Raw genomic sequence first — 20,819 nt, 5'->3', positions numbered from 1 at the left:
AACTGTGCAGTGAGCCCTGTTATACTCTTGTATGAGTCCTGAAGGGTTCTTGCTTGCCCCTGCAGTCCTGCAGCACTTCTGCATTTTCCCTGGTTTTATTTCCCCTCAGTGTGAATAATCAAATGCAAGGATCAAATAGCGTAGTCAGGCTGGTTCCAACACATGAACAGCACTAGACAGAAAAATAAAAGAGGGAGAGCCAATTCCCTTCTTGATCTGTAAAGCAGAAAATACTAAATTCTTCCAGTCCTCCTTTTTGTCACGTACCATCCATAAACCCCGTTTGGGGTTCGGATCGGCATCACGGCAGAACCCGGCTGCGCTGCTGCCTGTGTGCAGTGCAGCCTTGTGTGTGTCTGGTAGCAGCACAAAAGGAACCAGCTGATGATATTCACAGCATTAAAGGCCTGATTCCTGGGGACACACTTGGCTGGATGCAATTAAAATGCCTGTCAGGCATTTGATACCAGCAGCCCCTTGACAAACCGCCTCAGCAGCCGCGAGGTGCAGCATCCTATTGTAAGTGGATGATGGCGGAGCCGGCTGCCTTGGCGTCGTTCTCGAAATTTCTGTGGCCAGTGAACTCCCTCTTCCTCTCCCACTCACCCTCTTTTCCTTTTCACCACTGCGGGGACTTGTGCTAATTTGCAGTTTTCCTTTTCCTGGCGTGCACATGGTAGAGACAAGCTGGTGGCTTGCAGACTGCGTCTGGCTGGAGACAGGCAGCGAGCCGATGGATAACAACACTCCGGGAGAATGATTATGCAGCAGTTATTTAAGGATAGGCTTTTGGGGTATGGCAGCAGCATATGAGCTGGTAATCATTTTATTCCAAAAAATGTCAGCTTTGTTTGTTTGCTTGTTGAGGATTTGAGAGAGTTGTTCCTTTATGCTGAAGCTTTTTGGGTTTTGTCTGCTGTAGATTAAAATCTGTAGCAGTGCACGCTGGATGAATTCAAATGAATAGGTAATAAACTTCTGTGGAATTGTTTATACACGGATGCATGCCTAGTGTGTCTTATATGCAGACACACCTTGATATACGGTATGGATATCTTTATGCTTTTTTTGTCTTTGTATGATAGAAAAAAAACTTTGCTCATAGGTAAAAACTGTTTTTCAGCAAAAATTCAGTGTTTTCAGGGTTTTTTTGCCCCTCCCTTTGTTTTGTATTAGCAGATTCTTCAGGGTGTAGTCTTGGACGCAGCGTGCTGATTGGAATCTTCTTGTTCAAAGATCGCAAAGGTAGGATGCCTCTCTTTGAATGTGGGAATGAATGTGGCACAGGGTGTGGGCTGCTCTTTGTTATTTTGTTTTTCCTTTTTGATTTAAATAATAGTTGGTGGTTTGGGGGTTTTTTTGTTTGTTTTTGTCAGCTTTGCAGAGATTTTCAAATTGTCGTGCCAGGCACTGTGAAGTTATTTTTGATGTGTAAATATATGCTTGAGGTAACTAATTAGCCCTTTTGGCTGCAGCTACCATAATGTGAGATACAAACCTGAATGCTTGCCTATTGTCTTGTGTTAGTACAGGTGCAAGCTGCCCTCTGTCATTTGGGATTGTCTTAATACTGATTTTAGCACCAGCAAGGACAGGGTTAAACTGGCAGGCTTGTTCCAAGCAGGTACAATCTCTCCCAGGAAAGCAGCTCCTGGTTCCAGCAGCCTGTCAGTGCTGGGTGAGCATCTGTCTGATGGCTTTTTCACATACCACTGGCACTTGAGAAATGATGTCTGCTATCAAGAGGAGGAAAGCAAGCTGGGTTTTTCTGGCAATGTCATTGCTAATTCCCAGGAGTAGCAGTTTATTGTCCTCTTCCCCTAGTTCCTTTTGGCTCTGGTTGCTTTAAGCCTTTGCCTCTGTAAAGGAAAGAGGGAGGTAAAATGTTACAGAATAAAATCTAGAAGTTAACTTGTATTGGACTTCTGGGTATGTAAGGTGGCTAAGGAATACAAATTTCATTGATTTGCAGTGAGGACTGTGCTAAAAAAAAAAAAAATCCAGTCAGGATTGAAAATCTGCTCCCTTCACCTTGATGGAGAGAGGAAAAGGTATATCCATCTTGAATTAACTTCTCAGGTGCCAGTTCTCACCCAACACCTTCCAGAGCAGACTTTATGATATTGTTCTCTGTTATGGTGCCCTACAGGGGATCATATTTCTTGGGTCTGCATTTGGACCTGGAGGGAATGTGTGCAATCACAATATGCATGTGTCTTTAGTCTGAAGTTTTAGGGGGCCTTTTAAAAACCTGAAAAAAAAACCCCACAGATTTTTTTTTTCTGCAAAGGTGGTTATGTTTCACTCTTTGAGAAAGCCTGGGCTTCTGAAATGGCCATTGTGGCTCCCTAGACAGGGAGGAATCCCAAGCCAGAGCCTGGGTACTGGCAAAGGTGTGTGTGGGCCACTGCTAACAGCAAAGCATGCCTCAGAAAGGTGGTGAATAACCAGTATCATTGAACCATAGGACTGCTTGATAGATGCTGTTTCCTGAGGGAAAGCATTGTGAGTTTTTCCAGATATTCTCTCTCCTCTTTTCTTACATACAATTCTCTTATTGTTTCCCTTTTCTACACATCTTTCCATTCTCTTGGCCCTTGTAGTTTTTCTATCTTTGGCAGAAGGCTTTTACCTAATAGATTTTCCTGGCTGAATGCAATTTTTTGAAAGGAATTCTTTACTTGCTAGTTTATCATAGCTGCTTTTAATAGTTTCCTCCTGGTATCAGTTATCACTAGACTAATTGAAATAGGAAAGCCTGTAGTAAATAGTGTTTAAAATGCTTTAATTTGAGAAAAATGCATTCAATTATTTAATTTTAGCTGAGAGCAAGTCCCTTCTCTTCCCTCTACTTTTAATTTCACTTCCACTGTCCAAGGCAAGAAGCCAAACTGCAGTCTCACTCTGATTTCATTAATGTTTTGCAAACTCTGTTTCAAGGACTAATATTGCTTGCTGGGCTTGATGTCAGAATCCGAGGTTTTGCTGCAGCATTGGAGAAGGGGAAGGGAAGGCTCTGTCACAAATAGAAATGGTGGCCTTGTTAGCAGACAATTAGAACTGCCTGGTTTTTATAGTATTGGTGGAAAAAGAGCCCAATTTTTTGTCCATGTGATCCCTTCAGATCCCAGCAGGTTTTCATCTGCTATGAAAATGACTCTTATCTCCTGTGCACAGCATCTTATCAGTCCTCTATGGCATCCTAAAAACAAAGAAAGGGCATCAGCTGTTTGTTATTGAATCAGAGTTGGTGCAGACTGGATTCTTTTACTATGTATAAAAATGCATGTACATTTCTTGTACTTCTGATTTAGCAGTCATTTTGGCCTCCTCCTTTTATCTGGGTTTTGAAGATGCATGTTACAAATCTTTCCTTTGGGCTACAAAGAAGAAAATGAGATGTTATACTGGCAAAAATGGAAATTATTTCCAACAATATAATTTTCGTGACGAAGACGCAAGGAGCACTTAGGCTGTAAGAAGAGATTTAATTCGAGAGATTGACAGGACTTAAAAAATCTGTGGCCCACAGGGTTGGCTTGGAATATCAGAAAGAGATGAAAAGGAAAAGAATATCAAAGGAAAAACATTTTGTTAGCTGATACAAAAGGCAACAGAGGCCAGAGTGTGCAGCAGCAATGAGGTGTGCTGGATTAGAGTGTGTGGGCTCCAAGGCATTCACCCAGGGTGATGTGATGGTTGGCACCCACCTTCCATTAAACAGATGACATGGTGGCCAAATGAGCCAAGAGCATCCAGAGAGAGCCACGTGGTGCCAGTTCACCCCCAGGGCTCTCCTGCAGGGAGCAGCTTCAGGGCTGAATTTGGGCCTCTGTGGCTGCCCCTGCCCTGAGATGGTCATCTGGCTTTTGACCCTGCTCCTAGTGACCCTCACAGCGGAGGTAAAGAGGCTTTATGGCTGTTCTAGGCTGGGTCTAAACATCCTTGGTTTGTTTGCCAGGGTTAGATCACCGGGAATGATGATGTCTTGTGCTGTGATTACGTGGAGCAAGTGGTGGTTTGAGCATTGGAGTGTGAATGGTGCTGGTTTTGATTTGTCTTGTGCTTGATGATGAACAATTCTTTACTGATTAGCAAGACTGTCTCCTAGGCAAATAGTTTGGTGGCAAATAAGGGTCCTGTATTATGGCTTTTCTTTCAGCTGCAATGTGAGCAGGGTCACTTGCAGGATCTGCTTTTTCTACTTGAATGTCAGTTTTTCATGGGACTTGTAGGAAGGCAGCTACCTGTAACAAAACAGGCTGAAATTGGTCAAGGGACTCAAAAGTTACTATCTGCAGAGAATATAATCTACATCAAACTTTCAGTGACTAAGACTGGAGCTGATACACCATGATGAAAGTTCTTCCATATGCATTTGCATCTTGTGTCCTCTCCTCCCATGCCAGAGCTTCCACTGTTCCAGTTTCTGTGTGGCCATGTGCTGCCAGCTGGGCAGGGCCTGGCACGCTCCAGAGCTGCTCTGGCCATGGTGTATGTGTGTGCTGCCTGTCTGGAAGGTCAGAGGCACTGAGTGGTGAGGTTATGGCAGTGCTTTCTTCATGTAAAGGAAGAATTCAGTTTAATTTTTTCCAGGAAGAAGGGTTTCCTTAATTCTCTGTCAAGCTACATTTAAATATTAAAAGCTAGGGATAGTTAGCAGAGGTTTGGTTTAGTAATGTTAGAAAGGACCTTGTGTAACCTGTCAAGAAAATAATCATAAAACCCCAAGAATCCAGTGGAGGATGAACTGGACCAGGAGCTGGGCTGACATGGCCTCAACTGGAGGAAGAAGGTGCACCTGATTAGGTGCAGGCCTGTGGTTCCTGTGAATGGCTGTAAAACTGCCAGGTTAATCCCTGGAAGTTTGTGTCCTCTTTCTCTTCCTTATTTTCTTTGTCTCTAAAACAGACAAAGAAATGCCAGTGTATTTCTCAGGAGAAGTATTCAGCTTTGCAAAATGATTGAGATCCTTGGTTACAGGAAGCTGTGAAATTTGACCACTAGACTTAGGATGGTGGGTTTTGTCTTGGCTGCAGTACCAAAAGTGTTTGTGGCATTACTGCAGTAGCAGTAACAATAAAAAGGTTAAAATACATTTACTAAGATTTGATTTCTCCCAGCTTTACTCATCCACTTAACTTTTTCTTCTTCTTTGCTGCACTGATGATCATAGAGGTCAGTGATGACATTTAAGATGCTAATGAATAAATAGTAATCAGTTAATCTGTCCCATTTCATCCAAAAGAACGGCTGTTTCCTGATGGACACTCAGCTGGCATACCAAAGCTGTGAAGGGCAGAGTCTGTGTTGCCAGTAGCATGCTAGGAGAATCCTGTGTAGCAGCAATGCTGCTGACTCATGCTTTACAACATTCCCTGGAACATTCTCTGACAGACTGGAGGTGCAGATTAACTTCCTTTCCCATCCTGCTCAGGGGACAATTCATTCCATTATTTGCCACCAGGTGAAGCCTCTAGATAGTTATGCACTGCTGCTGTTATCACTGACCTTTTATGGGGTGCATTAGCACGGAGCTTGCGAGAAATCACGGGCAATTTATTTTAATACTTTGGGTGTCAGTCGCTGCTAAATCACAGGAGCTATTTGCATTTATTTTCTGAGTCATCCCAGTTCTTGTGATAAGGTGATTTTTTCAGTGTATGTGGTTTTTTCAGTGTATGTGGTTAGTAAACTGCATTTATCTCTACTTTTTCTTATTTGGTATATATATTTTGCTTAAAAATGCAAATGTACGCCTTAATTGGCTAAAAGAAAATTACTCACGTGTAAGGAGGTGCCTTTCTTTGCCTTCTCCTTGTCAAGAGGAAGGGGTTCATGACTGCTGGAGACAGGAATAGAGAGCAGTGGGTGAAAGATCAGAGGTGTGTATTAAGTGACAGCATAAAAAGTCCCTGTATCGTGCAGTTGCCTCTGTCTCTGTGGTTCCCAAGTTGCTTCCTTCCACATGCCCAAAGGGACCTGAGCGCTTTGCTGCTCCTCAGCAAGGTAGCATTTGATACTGAGAAGCTTGATCTTGTGGTAGAATTCATAGCCCTGAATTTGCCTGGGGAGAAGGAGATACATGGGGCAGCTCTGGGGACTTGCACATCCTCAAACATTTATTTCAGGGGTTTGAAGTACAGATGTGGAAACAAGGTCACAACACATCTCTGTGGAAAGTTCCTTGACAAATCACTGCTGACTGCAAGCGCAGGGCAGCACAGTCCAAGCATAGAGGAGATTCTGCTGAACTGGTTTCTCATTTTTGCTCTGGAGAAAGCCCCTGGTTCTTCCTGCTCTGCAGTGCCAGGAGCTCTGCTCACCTGCTTGTGCATCCCTGTGCAGCTGGGCTGTAGTGTTGGTCAGGGTGTTCTCATGCCCCACATGAGCTTCTGGCAGCACTGCACAGGCCAGGGGGATGCCTCAGGTTTTAGCTTTTATATTTTTCAGATTCTGTGCTGCTTTAGTGTGTAACTCTGAGCTTCATATTAGGGGATGGTGAGCTCTCTTCACAGAGTAGAGAGACAAAACAATTCCTTCTCTAGCTGGGGACCAGGCACAGCTGATCTAAATTTCAGGCCCAAGAGCATAAACAACGTGGACTGAAGAGAGCAAACAAGAAGGGTGGGAATTCATCATCTAAAGTTCTAATTGGACAATTAACTCCAATATGCAAATGGACCAGAAATTATAAAAGTGAGAGACCCCATGACCAGGTGTCCATTTTGTGACCATTTTGGTTCATCTTGGGTGTAGCCCTGGCTGGGCTCTTGTGCTGCCCAAGGTGGATCCATTGAGGCCTTTTATTAAATCCCTGCTTTATTCTTTAACTCTGCCCAGCCTCTGCTCTAGGTCAGCTTTCACAAAACACCAAGGGACTGCTGCTCTCTTGCAGCTGTGTTCTACACCTTCTCTGGGCATTGGGAGGGGCTTTATTGACATTTCTGAGCTGATAATTTGCAGTATAAGATGTCAGTGAAGTTGATTTGGAGTTTCTCAGGCTTAGAAGTCTCTCTTGCCAGGGTGGATTTTTCTAAACCCACACTCTCCTCACCCCCCCTGTTTTTTAAGTTTGGTTTCTTCTTGGGTAGATGTGCAGTGCCTGGGAGAATTGAGTCCTCTTCTTGGACAGTTGCCATGAAGTATGGCTGCAGTGCAGCTATGCATATTAACAATCACTGAAGTAAGAATTGGTGCCATTATTAGTGGAGGTGGTGTTACATAATAAGAACAGCAGTACTTGTGAGGTCAGAGTGAGGCACGGGCAGAACTGCTCACTGCACCAACCTTCCCTGAGAGAAATGCCCTTGAGGGTCTAAATGAATGAGCTCACTCTCAGGTTCCTGCTGTTTGGTGTCCATTAGTAAACATGTCTTTCAGCAAACACTTGTGGAAGTCATTGTGGAAAGGTAAGTTCAAGGCTAATGTATACAACTACTAAAAGGAGTTTGACAATTGTATTCTAGCTGGTGTAAAAACTTTAAACACCGATGTGTGCGTAACAAGGGGGAAACTTGAGCACTTCAGTGAGTAATTATAGAACAAAAGAGATGGAAACCATGCTCAGACACAAGTAAGGCATCCATGCAGCTCATAGTTTGCAAGTCATAAATAACTCCCTGAAATACCTCACTAAAGAATCAAAATCCCCGAAGAAAATCAAAAGAGAAGAAAACAAACAAATCAAAGACAGAGTTCTCTGTGGTTGTCTGGCACTATCATCTGAACTGATGCCCATCTCTTGGTTCCCATTAATTCTGCTGTGTCCCCTAAGGGTTTTGTTTTGTAACTCTTGGAGTGGGTGGGTAGGTGTAAGAGCAGAGTAGTCAGAAATTCTGATCTTCATAAACCTGTTACTTCAATGTGGTGGGATGGCTCTTAGTTCATGGAACTGGCTAGGCTGGATTCTTGGGAGTGTTTGAGTGGGCATATTGTTATTGTGGTGAAGTCCTGTTATTTTCAGTATTGTTGTCCTGTAACTTTTACCTCAGAATGATATTTACAGATTGAGCAAAGCCTAGAGCCTACCTTTCCTTGTGTGCTGTCATTTCTCATTTTGTGTGTCTGTAGGAAAGGCAATGTGTTTAATCTTACTTAGCATATTGAATGGAGGGAACCAGAGCAGAAGGGAGTGCTGAATCTAACATTTCCTGCTCCTGGGCATTTGTGCTTGGCAGCCCAGGTGCAGGTCAGAAGGCTCTGCACAGCTGTACTGCTGTGGTTTGCCGGCACAAGTTGGACATGGATGTCTTTAGGCAGGAGAGTCTGCACATGACCAAAGAAATGCCTCCTGATTCTGCTGTGCCTGTGCTGCTGGTGGTGTTCTCCACCACATGTGGAGGCCACATCTGTGCCTTTTGCTGAAGGTCATGTTAAGTTTTTCTTCTCTCACTTGTGGAGAGTTCTGTGCAGGAAAAATTCCTCTAACTTCTGCTGCTGTGTTTGAAAAAGGTTGCACAGAAGCTTAGGGCTGTTGTGATATCCTTTATGGGCAACCTGGCAGATGATTGTGGTTCTGCTTCAGAGATGTCCCCAGCACCAGAGCCACCTCAGTTACCTTTTGGATTGTGGTTTGCAACTGTGCTACAAAATACTTGTTGGATGTGCAACCCAAAAGTTTTTTGTTCTTATTCTTCTTCATATGTTAAAGGTTAATCTGAGCCCAGCAGGCCAAACGTAAGTATTCATCCATGGTGAATGGCTTTGAAAAATATTTGTGATTTCCCCCCTAAAATACCAATCTCTCATTAACAGTGGAGAAAAATAGTGAGATGTACAAAAAAGGGGACACAGTGAAATCATTGCATCTGTGTCCACATGTTCATGTACATTTTGTTAGTGTTTGTGTTTGCATTTTTTGGAGCTCTCTTTATTACAGATAGCCCTTGTAATAACAGTGTTGTCACCTACAAAATTCCTTTCTGCAGTATCCAAATGGGCATGAGAAATACCAAAACAAACTCTTCTATCTAATATCAGTGAAGGAGTGCTGAACTTAGAAATACTTTTATGAGATCAGTTGCAGTAAAGTACCATGAACAGACTAATTCCTGGAACAAATAAGCTTCTTCCTGTAACCAAATATGTGTGTATATATAATGTGTGCATAATCAAATGCAATATAGAAGTGTATATAAAACCATGGAGTCAGAAGGGGAAGAAAATAGTCTATCTTCTTTCACTCACCCAGAATTTCACTCAGTTTATAAAACCCCAGTGTTTGGGATGTTTTAGGGTGGGTTTTTTTAAAGCTTTCTATATCTGTCCAAGGGGAGATGGTTGTTTCTGTCTTGTCAGGCAGGTTATTTATGTGTTCTGAAATATTGTTACTGAACTAAATTTAAAAAATACTCTTCCTGGGCCTAGAGTAGCAACTATGGAATTGACTGATAACATGAAAAATCTTAGACAAGGCTTGCAGTGAAGGATAATCTCAGATGTGGACATCTCCTTTCCACATGTGTTTCTGTTTGAGTAGTTTACTAAATGTAATGGAAGGCCCAAATTGTTCATGCATTCTGTCAGAAATATGTTACCACCCGTTATGAACAGGTTTAAACACAAAGTACAAAGAAAGCAAAGTCTCTGTGTAAAAAATGGAAAGAACTTGGAAGGTTCAAAATACTCCCAAAACTGAGATTAAAACCAGACGAGATTAAATGTTGATACAAAATATCAATATATTTGTATTTAATAGTAAGAGAGGCAAAGAGAAAAGTAGAGAAAAGTTATAAAAAAGCCAAGGTTACTTTAAAAAGCATGGGATAGATCATCACCACGCTACTTTGCACCAGTTTTGCCTTCCTTTTTATGGGCCTCAAGGTGGGGTACTCGCAGTCCAATCCTGTGTGTAGTTTTCAGGTGTTAGAGTGACTGTGATAGGCAGGCATAATGAAAAAACACTTTTTGAAGCCTTCCTTTCAGGTGTTAAGCAGTCATAATGACAAAGCACTTTTTGAAGCCTGTACCTTATTATTAGACTCTTACACCACCTTTGGATTCTTGTTATGATGCTAATATGCTTTCTTGCAGTTTAGCTCCTTTCTCCTTTAATCAATAGAAGGAAATAGTTGTATAATAAACTATGCTGTGAGAAAGTCATATATTATGGCCAAGCTTAAAAAGGGTTTTGAGGATTTTTTTATGAGAACTGGACTCATTTTGATTTCCCAGCAATCCTGTTTGCAGAGATCATCGGGTATCTATAAAGATGAAGTAGTGCAGGGGGTCAGAAGGTGGGAAGCAGGGACCCTCAGCTCCTGCAGGAAGCTGCTGGCCATGTCTGAAATGCTGACTGGCAGGGCTGTGGCTCATGGGCTGCCTGCCAGCACAAAGACAGCGGCATTGTCTCTGCAGGTTTGCTGTAGGAAGGTTAAGCCTATGGATTGGAGTAATCCCTACAATATTAAAAGCCCCAGTCTTGCAGTGTCTGATGGGGAAGGGCCTGCCAGACAGCACAGAAACTTGCTGAGATATTTCTGATTGAGTTTCTCTCACCAGCCCCTCCAATGTGTCCCCTGCAGTTTTTTGGTTGTCTCTGGCAGTTGGTTTGTCATCAGCAGCTTTTGCTTTTGGTAAAATGCTTCCCCAGAGCAGAAATTGGCCTTGGATCTGAGCCCCTTGGCTGCTTAGTGGAATTGTGGAATTAAGTCTTTCACTGATTCACGTCATTCAATAGTCACTGCAGCCCACTGGCTCTGGCTACCCCAGCTGACGCTGGTTTCCTGGTCCTTTTGCCCTGCATCTGTCACTGATCCTCCTCTATGTGCACAAAGTTTGTATCTCTGAAGTGAAATGAGGGGGTTTTTTTTTCTTTTTTTTTTCTTTTTTTTTTTTTTTTTTTGTGTGTGTGTGTGTTTTTTGTTTTTTGGTGGTTTTTTTTGGCACTCTGCTGTCCATGGCAGCTTGTCTCAAAACCCCAATGAAACACTGGGCTTGCCTCCCCCATTTCCAACACAATGTGGCCCTGCCTTTCCCAGAGCTGGGCTGTTCTGTCCCTGAGTCTGAAGCATGTGTTTGCAAGGCACAGAGGCATAGCTTATCACTGCTGGGCAGGAGCATCTGTCCCAGGCTCTGCTCATGGTGTGCTTGATGGAGAATGGGTGAATTGCTAAATGAAAGCGTGGAAGGAAACCCCATGACCTCTGCACCTGTTTTAGGTTAGAGGGCTCCATGGGACAAGAGCCAGCCTTTGAATCAGCTTGTCTAGAGCTGGGCTGGGCATAGGAAAACTACTTATCTGTTTAAATAGACTTGATGGCTATTGTGTGGCTGCCATCTGTCCTATTTCACCCACAATGACATTGTTTTATTGTCACCTTTAACCATGTCTTACTAGGTCTCTAAACTGCTGGTCAGTCTGCATTCATTGTTGAATAAAGAGGCTGCCACTTTTTTTACCAGAAAATAATCTTACTACAGTAGTGGTAAATGAGCCTTTTCCCCCTGTTTTGGCATGAGTGCCTTTCTGCACAAGAAATGTGATTGATAGAGGGACCTCACTGCAGCATTTATTATCCTGATTAATCACAGCACTTTAATAGGGCCCTTTGCTTTAAACAGAATACAGTGGCCATCTAAACAGTAGCTGGAGCATTAAGCATTGAAAGACAAAATGCATGTTATGGTGTTGTTTTTATATTAGGAGGGGGGAAAAAAGCAGGATTTCAAGGAGAATGAGTGTTGAGTGTGGAGGATGCTTTGGGGAACGCTGTAAAAAGTTTCTTAGCAAGAGTTAAGAGGTTTGAAGGGCTAACAGTAATAAAAATGTAATGGCAAATGTGTAATGCACTGTAAATATGGTTTGTTGTGCCAGTTCAAATCATCTCATCTTGCCATAAACTTCTGTGTGTGTTTGTGTGCAGTCAGCTCTTAAAGGCTTGTCTGCATGCAAAACCCATAGGTGTATTAAGGGGCTGTGGATAATTAAACAAGTGTGTACTTTCTTTGTTGTATGCCCAAGAAAGACTGAAGTTTTCTTCACTCTGGGACCACATCCCTTCTCAGTCAATCTGACTCTTAGGTCTGTAGAGATTTTGGTGTTATGTGACACCTGTGTGGTATCACTTGGGTATGATGGTTTATGTGGTTTCAGGTTTGACACAGGAGCTCCCTTTTGGGAGAGAAATCACTCCCTGGCAAAGGGGCAGGGACTGGAGGTGGTATTCAAATACTCAGCTGCAGCTGTCTCTGCATGACAGCATCCAGGATGGAAGCAGGTGCTTTCTGTGAGGATATATCCCACATTACCATTGTGTCTCTTTTCAGCTGGTAGCTCTCATTGCACTGTGCCCAGCTGTAAACCAGCCTGGGATGGACTTCTGAAACCACCTCTGGCATTCTAAACACTCCTGATGTAACAGAATGAGCCCTCTGACCACCCCTTTCTTAAGGGCAGGGGAACCCAGGATTGCATAAAGCAGATTCTCCCCCTTTTCTCTCTGTGTTACTTGTGAGGAGTGTGTGATACTGCCAAGAGAACGTGGTTCAAAGCCTGCTGGAACTCAGGTGAAAACTTTGATCAGCTTCAATGGGATTTGGATTGGTCCCCCAAGGACCTGCTTTGATCAGTAAAGAGAGTGCACGGGGCAAATTCAGGTACTGGCATGAGAAGGGCTGCTCTTGCTGTGGGACTGATTTCTGCTGAGGTTTGCAGGTGAAGACAATGGCCCTTAGGGGTCCCTCCCATGCTGAGGGAAGGAGAGGCAGGCTGTCTGCAAGGCACGAGGCAGCTGGGCAGGAAGGCATGTCAGGTGCCAGCTCAAACAACATGCAGAGTGACTTGTACAAAGTGGAGCTAGCTTAGATGGCATGACCTGCTTGACTTAGAACACCACTTCACCTCAGCTGCAGTCAGTCTTCCTCAGGGAGAAGATGGAGTAAACATGCATTTTTTAACAGGTGACAGGTGAGATAAAGATGAGGAAAGTTAATTGGAATTGTCACTGCAGAGCCTTTTGCCAGAGGCTGGCATTATGCTGAAAAGTGACATTAATAATGTTGGCAGGATGGGACAATCTATTGTTTAATATTAACGACTAAAATTCACCTTCTAATTATTCACTTAAATTGAGGTGGGAGAGCTTTGGCTTGCTTTAGTTTCCAAACTGCCATTTCCTCTAAAGTGCTCATGGCTGCCACAGACAGTACTTTAATGTAACCCTTACATCTGAAAAGCTCTCAGCATTTTGCTGGGGATGTCTGTTGCTTGGTTGATCACCTTCAGTGGTGTAAATTAGTATAATGATCCATACATCATTAATCAGCTAAGTTATAGCTAAGGGGCAGTTGGGTGTGAATGTAGAGGTGTTTGAGTGTGTGCTCTATGTATACAAATTAAGGTGCTTTAATTAACATATTTACATCATTATAACAAATACTTAGTAATTGTGCTGCACCTGGCTGAATGTTAAAGGTAAGAGTGGTTAGGGAAAATACCAGAAAGGCCCTTTAAAATAAATTGTTACTTACAAGTGGCTTAATAGCAACACATGGCTGTGTGGCTCAACCTAAAAAAATTTACACTGAAATGCTTTCATTGTTCTATTCAAACAGATTTGTGTAAGGTTTTATTCACTGGTTGCAAATGGTACATTTAAAGCATATGCAGTCAAAATGGTGTGGACTTTGGGGATGTCTTTTAGCTTCCTTGTGTGTGTTTCAGTATTTCCTAACATGTTAGAAATTATTATTTGCCATTTGGGCATATTTTCAGCTGTTGGGGGAAGGCTGAAAATTGGGTGCAAGTTTTTGAGCTCATGGCATTTGTAGGGCAGGCCACAGTGACTATTTCCCCTCTCACTTCCTTGTGAGCTTCTTTGGCTGCTGCCACTTGAGGATGGTTTCCTGTTAAATTGCCTGTGTCACTTTTGGAGATGATTTTCCATAAGTTGGTGCTTTTAATGATCCATAGGAGAGAGTAATGTTATGGAAAAGACTTCTAGTAGGGATGCGCATCTCATTTTCAGAGGTGAAGCCATAGTTGGCCTTTAAAGGCAGTCACTGTTTGTGTGCTGCACACTGTTTCTGTGCTGCAGTAGGAAATAGGCTTTTTGTGGCCTGGTGGCTCTTAGTTTATCACCTCTGGAAGCCAAAACACATGCTAGCCCTCACCATGCACGATTTTGCCTCTTGTGTAGTGTAGTTCAGTTTTTAGTTCCAGTAATAAAATATCTTTTGCAAGTTTGGTTTTTTTTAATATAACTAGCAAGATTAGGGTGGATTGTTTATTAAAACTAGTTACCTCATTTTTCCTAGGAATAAAAAGATTGGAACAGGTAATTCACAACATGCAGTTGATCCAAAAGAATAGGTTCCCTTTTCCAACCCTCAAGGCATCTAAGCACCCATTAGTCTCTTAGCATTAAATAGCTTGATGGAGTAGTGTTAGCAAGACTGCTTCTTCATAGGCTGTTAACAACTGAAAAGAGCTGAAGCAAATTTATTACAAGTGTATTAAATTTGTATTTATTACATATAAATATAGTAAATTGTTCTGTAATGTTATTTTGCATTTAATTTTTAAACTTTCTTTATACATTTTTCATCATTATATATTACAGTGTATTTATTACATATAAATAAGTAAATTGTTTTGTAGTATTCTTTTCTTGCTTTAAACAGTTACCTTCATACCAAGAACGTGCTCGATCTTTATTTTGGCATTTCTTCATTTCACTTTTTTTGAGGTTTGGGCTAACTGGTTAAATCCTCTTGATCTTTCCAAGCTGTTACTGGTGAAGTGATGAGTAAAATATACCATCTCATATATCCATCTGAATTGAAAATACCCTGGCTTCCTTTACAGAGCAGGCCATTGAGATACTGGAATATGGCAAAATTTTATGCACTAGTTACTGATACATAAGGGGTTGTTTTCACCCAGCTGTGCAGTTGCCAAGTAGAGGTTGTGTGACAGCAGGAGGATGTAGCCTAATTGAGGCAAATTGATTATTTATTTTGTGACAGTGAGCACATATACTGGGTTACAGGGGATTAATTCTGTCCTGGGTTTCACAGACTTTATGGCCCCACTGTCACACGTGTTCAGGATGAGTTGTGTCCGTATTTACTTCTGGTGGAGCCTGTGGCTAGGATGCCATATGTCCCTACAGAATTCAGACACACATTTTAGGTAATGTTAAATTGGTGGCAGCTTCTCCTCTCAAGTGCATTTTTTTTTCCCCTGAGTGAAGAGCACCGTGTTGCAGTTCTGCCTTTGTAAGTCAGACTACACTTGGTATGAAGCCTTTGAACTTGTATGTCTCAGCCTTGATTCTTGTTTCCCAATATCCCCATCATTACATTGGGATGTGGCACAGCTTGGAGCGCATGCCTGTGGGCTCTTTGGCCAAAAGCTGTAGGTTCCCTCCAGCAGTTTTGGGTTAACACCTCCATGACTGGGGTCTTGCATCGAAGACCATGACAGTCAGCAAGGAGGGCAAAATACAGCTTTAGAAAAATATGCCCAGCCAAGAGGCAATTAATTTCAAAAACTGTTTTAATTAATTTGTAGGGGTGAGCTGTTTCACATGGCATATGTTTTCTGGGAAATGGTCCAGCTCAGTATTAAGAAGCTACAAGAAAATTGGCACTAAACATATGTGGATGCAAGGGGCTTGAAGGAATGAAACCTTAATAAAGGCCAATACTGTTGATTTACCTCAAGGAGGCTCAGTTCAGGTGCCTTTTAGATTCCAGGATTACTGACAGTTCTGTTGCCTTAAACAAGTATTGTATTGTATGGTGATCAAATTTTGAGTTCTACCTGAACTGGTAGAACTGAATATGGTTTAAGGCCACACTCTCACCTGATAGTCTAGAGTTGTGCCATTTAGGTCACTGTGCCTGTTTTGAGCTGAGCCAGGTCTGGTAACAATATACCTCTCTAGGAAGAGATAGAGCACTGACCAGGTGAGCAAAGAGAAGTGCAAGTGATAGGTGTAGTTGTATTGATGGGGTGCAGTTGTATCCTTCTGTATCCAGTGATGTCATCACTGCTTAGGGAATCGCCCTTTCTTTGGAAGCTCAAACCCAGTCCTGTTCCCATAGTCTTAGAGTATCTTCCCCAAAACACGCTTAGAGCTGAGGAGACCATCTCCCAAAGGAGGGAATGAGTGTTTGTGCAGGGTGTGTGTCACCTGGCATTGTCCATCCTCTTCCAGCAGGAAGGAGAAAGCATACCATGCCATGGCCAGTCCCATGAGGTGTGCCTTCTCTTTGGTGGTGTTCAGTGAAATGCCCTAGTGTGTGCCCAGAAGGAAAGGTGGAATAAGGAGTGGCTGTCCATTTGTAATAGTAACTGAGCAAGGTGTTCATTCCTTCCACACCTCTCGTTTGGCTGTTGCCTCCTTTAATCTCCAGTCAATGTTTTCTGATTAAAATGGAGCTGGAGAGTGTCCTTCACTCTTCAAGAGATGTGGAAGGAGGAGGTGGACAAAGCTCCCTGCTACTCCATTGCTCATTTCCTGTTTTCGTGCATTTCCCCAATTCCTACAAAACTCAGAGAAATTTGTTTCTTAATGCCTTAGAATAAGAAGCAGCAAAGCACTGGGATTTCTTAGTTTGCATCCAAAATACCATCTCTTCTAATCATCTCAGAGCAGCAGACATGAAGGCTCCTTCCAAAGAGATGTCACCAAGGTCACACGTTTTCCTTTGAATAATGAGCTGTGCTTTTAAAGGAGCTTAAGATAGACTTCAGGCCTATGGCCCATATGATCTGTTTACTGCATATAAAGACTGCAGCCCTTAGCTAAGCAGGAGCAATGATTCTGTCACTAGAGCTTGGATTGAAACTCCAAAAATCTTGCATGTGCTTTCCTGATATACCATAGAGCCTGTGCATGTTTTTAGACAAGGCCTCTTATCTTACTTAGCTTCAATTCATAATCTTTAAAAAAAAATGGGCACAATAGCACAGTACAACACAGTTCTTAACTGTTTTTGAAAATGATTCCACATAAAATCCTCAAAAATCAGAGGCAGGGAGCAGGCAATAGTGGAAACAGCTGGGGAATGGGAATCAGGTTATGGAAGAACAAACATAGATAAGTCTCCTCTTGTGTAACTTGCATCTGAACATATTCTGCACTGCTGCTGAAGGACAAGTTGTTTGATTATTGCAGGGAGACTCTGCAACATAAATACAGGTACATAGGAACAGCTGGGGTTTCCTTTTCTCTCTTTTGTTTACCTATATTTGGATATAAACTGTTCAAGGATCAATGCCTTTTCTCAGCATGGGCACTGCCTACTTTTAAGGGGTGCCATTGTCAGCCACAGCCTACATGTGTTAAGGATGTACTTGGCATTTGGGTATAAACTAGAAATCAGTAAAACCAGATCCTCCAATGTTGTTGGTGTGTTCTTCTCTGCTGATTAGAACCATAGAATCACAGACTATTTGGGTTACGAGGGACCTTAAAGAGAAGAAGAGAGGAAGTTCCAGCCCCCTCTGCCATGGGCAGGGACATTTTCTGCTAGACCAGGTTGCTCCAAGTCCTGTCCAACCTGGCCTTTTACTCTTCCAGGGATGGGGCATCAACAACGTCCCTGGACAACTTGTTCCAGTGCCTCACCACCCTCCCAATGAAGAATTTTTTCCTAATATCCAATCTAAACCTCTTCTCTGTTAGTGTGAAGCCATTCCCCTTTTCTGTCACTCAATGCTTATATACATAGTCTTTCTTATTGGCTCCCTTCATGTACTGCAGTTAGGTCATCCCAAAGCCTTCTCTTTTCAAGGCTGAACAATCCCAATTCTTTCAGCCTTTCCTCACAGGAGAGGTGCTCTAGCCCTCTAATCAACTTGGTGTCCCTCCTCTGGACTTGCTCCATCATTTTAGAGCTGATAGAACTGTGGGATACCAAACTCAGAGGCAGTCTGCTGAAAAAATGAAGTCTTTCAGGCCCTGTGGTTGAAAGGAAAACCTTTTTCTCAGAGTTGGGGTGCCTCAGTCCTGGTCCTGAGGTACAAAAAGCCAGCTAGAAACAGGTGGGTTGGTTTGGCTCCATAAGGGAGATGGGGCTCAGTCTGCACGGGGCTGTATGAACTGACTCCAGCAGTGGTTCTCCAGCACTGTAGATCTCTGTGCTCTCTCTGTGTAGGGAATCTGTGGCTGTGGTGTGTGGCAGCCACTGTCTGCCTAATTTCTTGCTGGGATCTGGTGGTACCTTTATTATATACAGGAAAAGCTGCTTCCTTCAGCTCTGGGAGTGTATGGAGGTTTCTGCCTTTGCACAGCAGCCATGGAAGTTTGCTGTTCCTCTTGGCTGAGAAGGTTTTGATGCACCACACACCTTGCTTATGTTTCTCTAGCACAGAAGTTTGCCCTCAGCAGAGTTCATTGCCTGACAGGTGCTCACCCAGGATCAATCCCTGAACTTTGGACTGAGAGCTGCAAGTGTTGTCACATCCTCCTGCATGTGATGTAAAGGACAGGACAGTTCTGCAGCTGAAAGTAAAACCTTTTCTTCTGGCATCATGTTAAGCAGGGTGATCATCCTCTTCTTTTAAGGAGATCTATTATGTCTTTACATTTATGGAAATAATTTTTGAGCTATAGGGTGGGATTATAAATGTTAATAGCCTCAAAATAGCATAGATTTTGATAGCAAATGCATCAGTGCAGAAATTGAGATTCTCCTTACTGTGTTTATCGTTGCTGTCCACAAATGTTTTTAAACAGCTTTTTACTTTAAACAGCAATGTAATCTTGTCTCCAGATCTTGGAAACCATTTTCAAATGTGTGAATTGAAAGTGTGGATTTGGAATGTAAAAAAAATTTCTCCTAGGGGGGCAGAATTGCTGGTCTCTGTATAACTGAGTTTTCTTTTAAGTCTTCCCACTATGTGTGACTCATCATTGTGCTAAAGTATCCCAAATCCTTTGTTACAGAAGCTTGCAGCTCTTGTGCTCAAATGGGTCAGTAATCTTTGATTTCAGGCACTTTGCTTAATCTTAAATAAGGTATTTCTTAACAGAGCATAGTATTTTAAGAAAGCTCTTATGTGCTTTTGAGTAATGGCCTTCTGCTTTCAAAGACCCACAAGTTTTACAAGCTAGCTTTAAAAAACAGGCAAGTTTGCTATGTGAATAAGGGAATAGAATGCTTATTTTGAAAATTGTTCCAACAGTTGTTAATGGCTTTGCTGTGATGCATAAAGTCCATAATCTTAAGGTCAAAACACTATTTTTCACTCGTTCTGTCTTCCTAAAAGTGGTGCAATCAGTGTTGGCTTTTGTTGGAGAAAGCATGGCACTGTGAGGTACTGATGCAGCCTGTGCTGGTAATCTCCAATAAGTGAAGTACAGCTTTTCACCATGCAAGTAATTACCCCAGGATTGGTCCACTTAGGGTAAAGCATTGTTATTTTGATGCGTTTTGATGCATGTGGTGCTGAGAGAGAATAGTAATTTTCTTTATGGGGATTTAATTTCAAAAAGTTAGGAATCTGTATTTGTCCAGCTTTTCTTGTTGGCTTCCACTTGTTAAGTGTTTTCAGTTGCACCATACAGTTCTTCTGGGGGAGCAAATAAGGCATCTTAATTATTTCTATTGTGTTACCCCATGTTTTCTCATCTCCTTAGCATTGCCTGTTTGCTTACTCAAAACCAAATTAAAGTGTAGTAGTGGAACACACTTTAGAACTGCTAATAAATGAAGGGAATTATCAGAAAGGCTAAAAGAAAATTAGGAGGAGTAGCATTTTGTGAGCATTTTGGCTGGCAATATAGTCTGTCCCTCCTGCAGTGCTAGCTATCAGTGTTCCTGGTGAGTTTGTCTGATTTTGAGCCCTCAAGCTGCTCAGCAAGTTCCCCACAGATTCTGGCTAATAACAAAAGTAGTTATGAGTTTGTGTTATTTTTTAAGTATGTGGGGGAAAAAAAGCCCAACAGTTCCTCTTGAACTCACAATATAGTGGTTTTCCACTTCTGGCAGCTTCTAGTTATTTTAAACTTTGTGAAAGATGTGGGGTATTTTGTTAAAGTAAACAAGCTATCTGCAATGGGTGCTCTAAAAGAAAAACACTCCTATTTTTCAAAAACTCTAAACTTCAATAAGGACACAGAAGTGTGTATTCTTTATGGGCACTTAGCTTGACCTCAGCCAGCCCAATTTCTTAGTAGCATACATCCTGCTGAATTGGGTTTTTATAAGTTATAACTTAAGATATTAAATATAGATAATTTGGTTTCCTATGAACCACATAATTTTCAAATAAACAAGTGTTTTGAATATATACATTACTGGGAGAGTCCTTACAGCAAACTCATCTCCCAGGTGAAAGCTGGTCAGTTTATTCTGTCTTGTCTCTGGAGAAAGTAAGAAAGTTTTTGAGAATCCTTTACAAACCCATTTCTCACATCAGGCAGAATGGATTGATGACAGGATGCACTTGGAAATGGCCACGAGCCCCAAACCCAGCTGAGAAGTGTGGTGGCTGCTCCAAGCCATGAGGCTGGCCCTGTGTTCCCAGATTCCTTGTGAATTGCATAAATGGAGAGTGACATACTTGCTGAGTGTAACGGTGTAAACTTTGTGAGTAGAAATTGTTTACAGATCTGTTTTGGAGAGAACATTTGAGCCTGGCCTTTACAGCCTCTCAGGGAGCACCCACAGTCTGTTTTGGACCCTCTAACCCAGCTTGAAATTCTCTTTTATGGTATCCCTCTGCCCAATCCAAACATTCTATTTACAGATTTATTACCTGCCTTTAGTAAGATATCTGTGTCTCAATACTTATCAGCAGAGCCCACCTTTACTGAAAATAGACAAGGGCTTCCATGAGACTGGGACAGCAGGAAAACAGG

General features: G+C 42.3%; 1 protein-coding gene across 16 annotated transcripts in view; it reads left to right on the top strand.

Moving 5' to 3' along the window:
• Positions 1-20,819, top strand: part of MAP2 (microtubule associated protein 2) — a 222,712-nt gene that overhangs the window by 92,439 nt on the left and 109,454 nt on the right. For 12 of the 16 annotated variants that reach the window (XM_066553195.1, XM_066553194.1, XM_066553197.1 and 9 more), the window contains one exon: positions 1,180-1,245. The exons of 1 other annotated variant lie outside the window; for it this stretch is intronic. The gene's annotated coding sequence lies outside the window, so the exon portion shown is untranslated. Of the gene's footprint in view, positions 1-576; positions 818-1,179; positions 1,246-20,819 lie in introns of those variants that run through there. 3 more of the 16 variants (XM_066553203.1, XM_066553201.1, XM_066553189.1) reach the window with 2 other exon arrangements.

This window comes from Molothrus aeneus, chromosome 7, assembly GCF_037042795.1.
Source record: "Molothrus aeneus isolate 106 chromosome 7, BPBGC_Maene_1.0, whole genome shotgun sequence".
Classification (NCBI taxonomy): domain Eukaryota; kingdom Metazoa; phylum Chordata; class Aves; order Passeriformes; family Icteridae; genus Molothrus; species Molothrus aeneus.
This window is presented reverse-complemented; position numbering and strand designations above follow the sequence as displayed.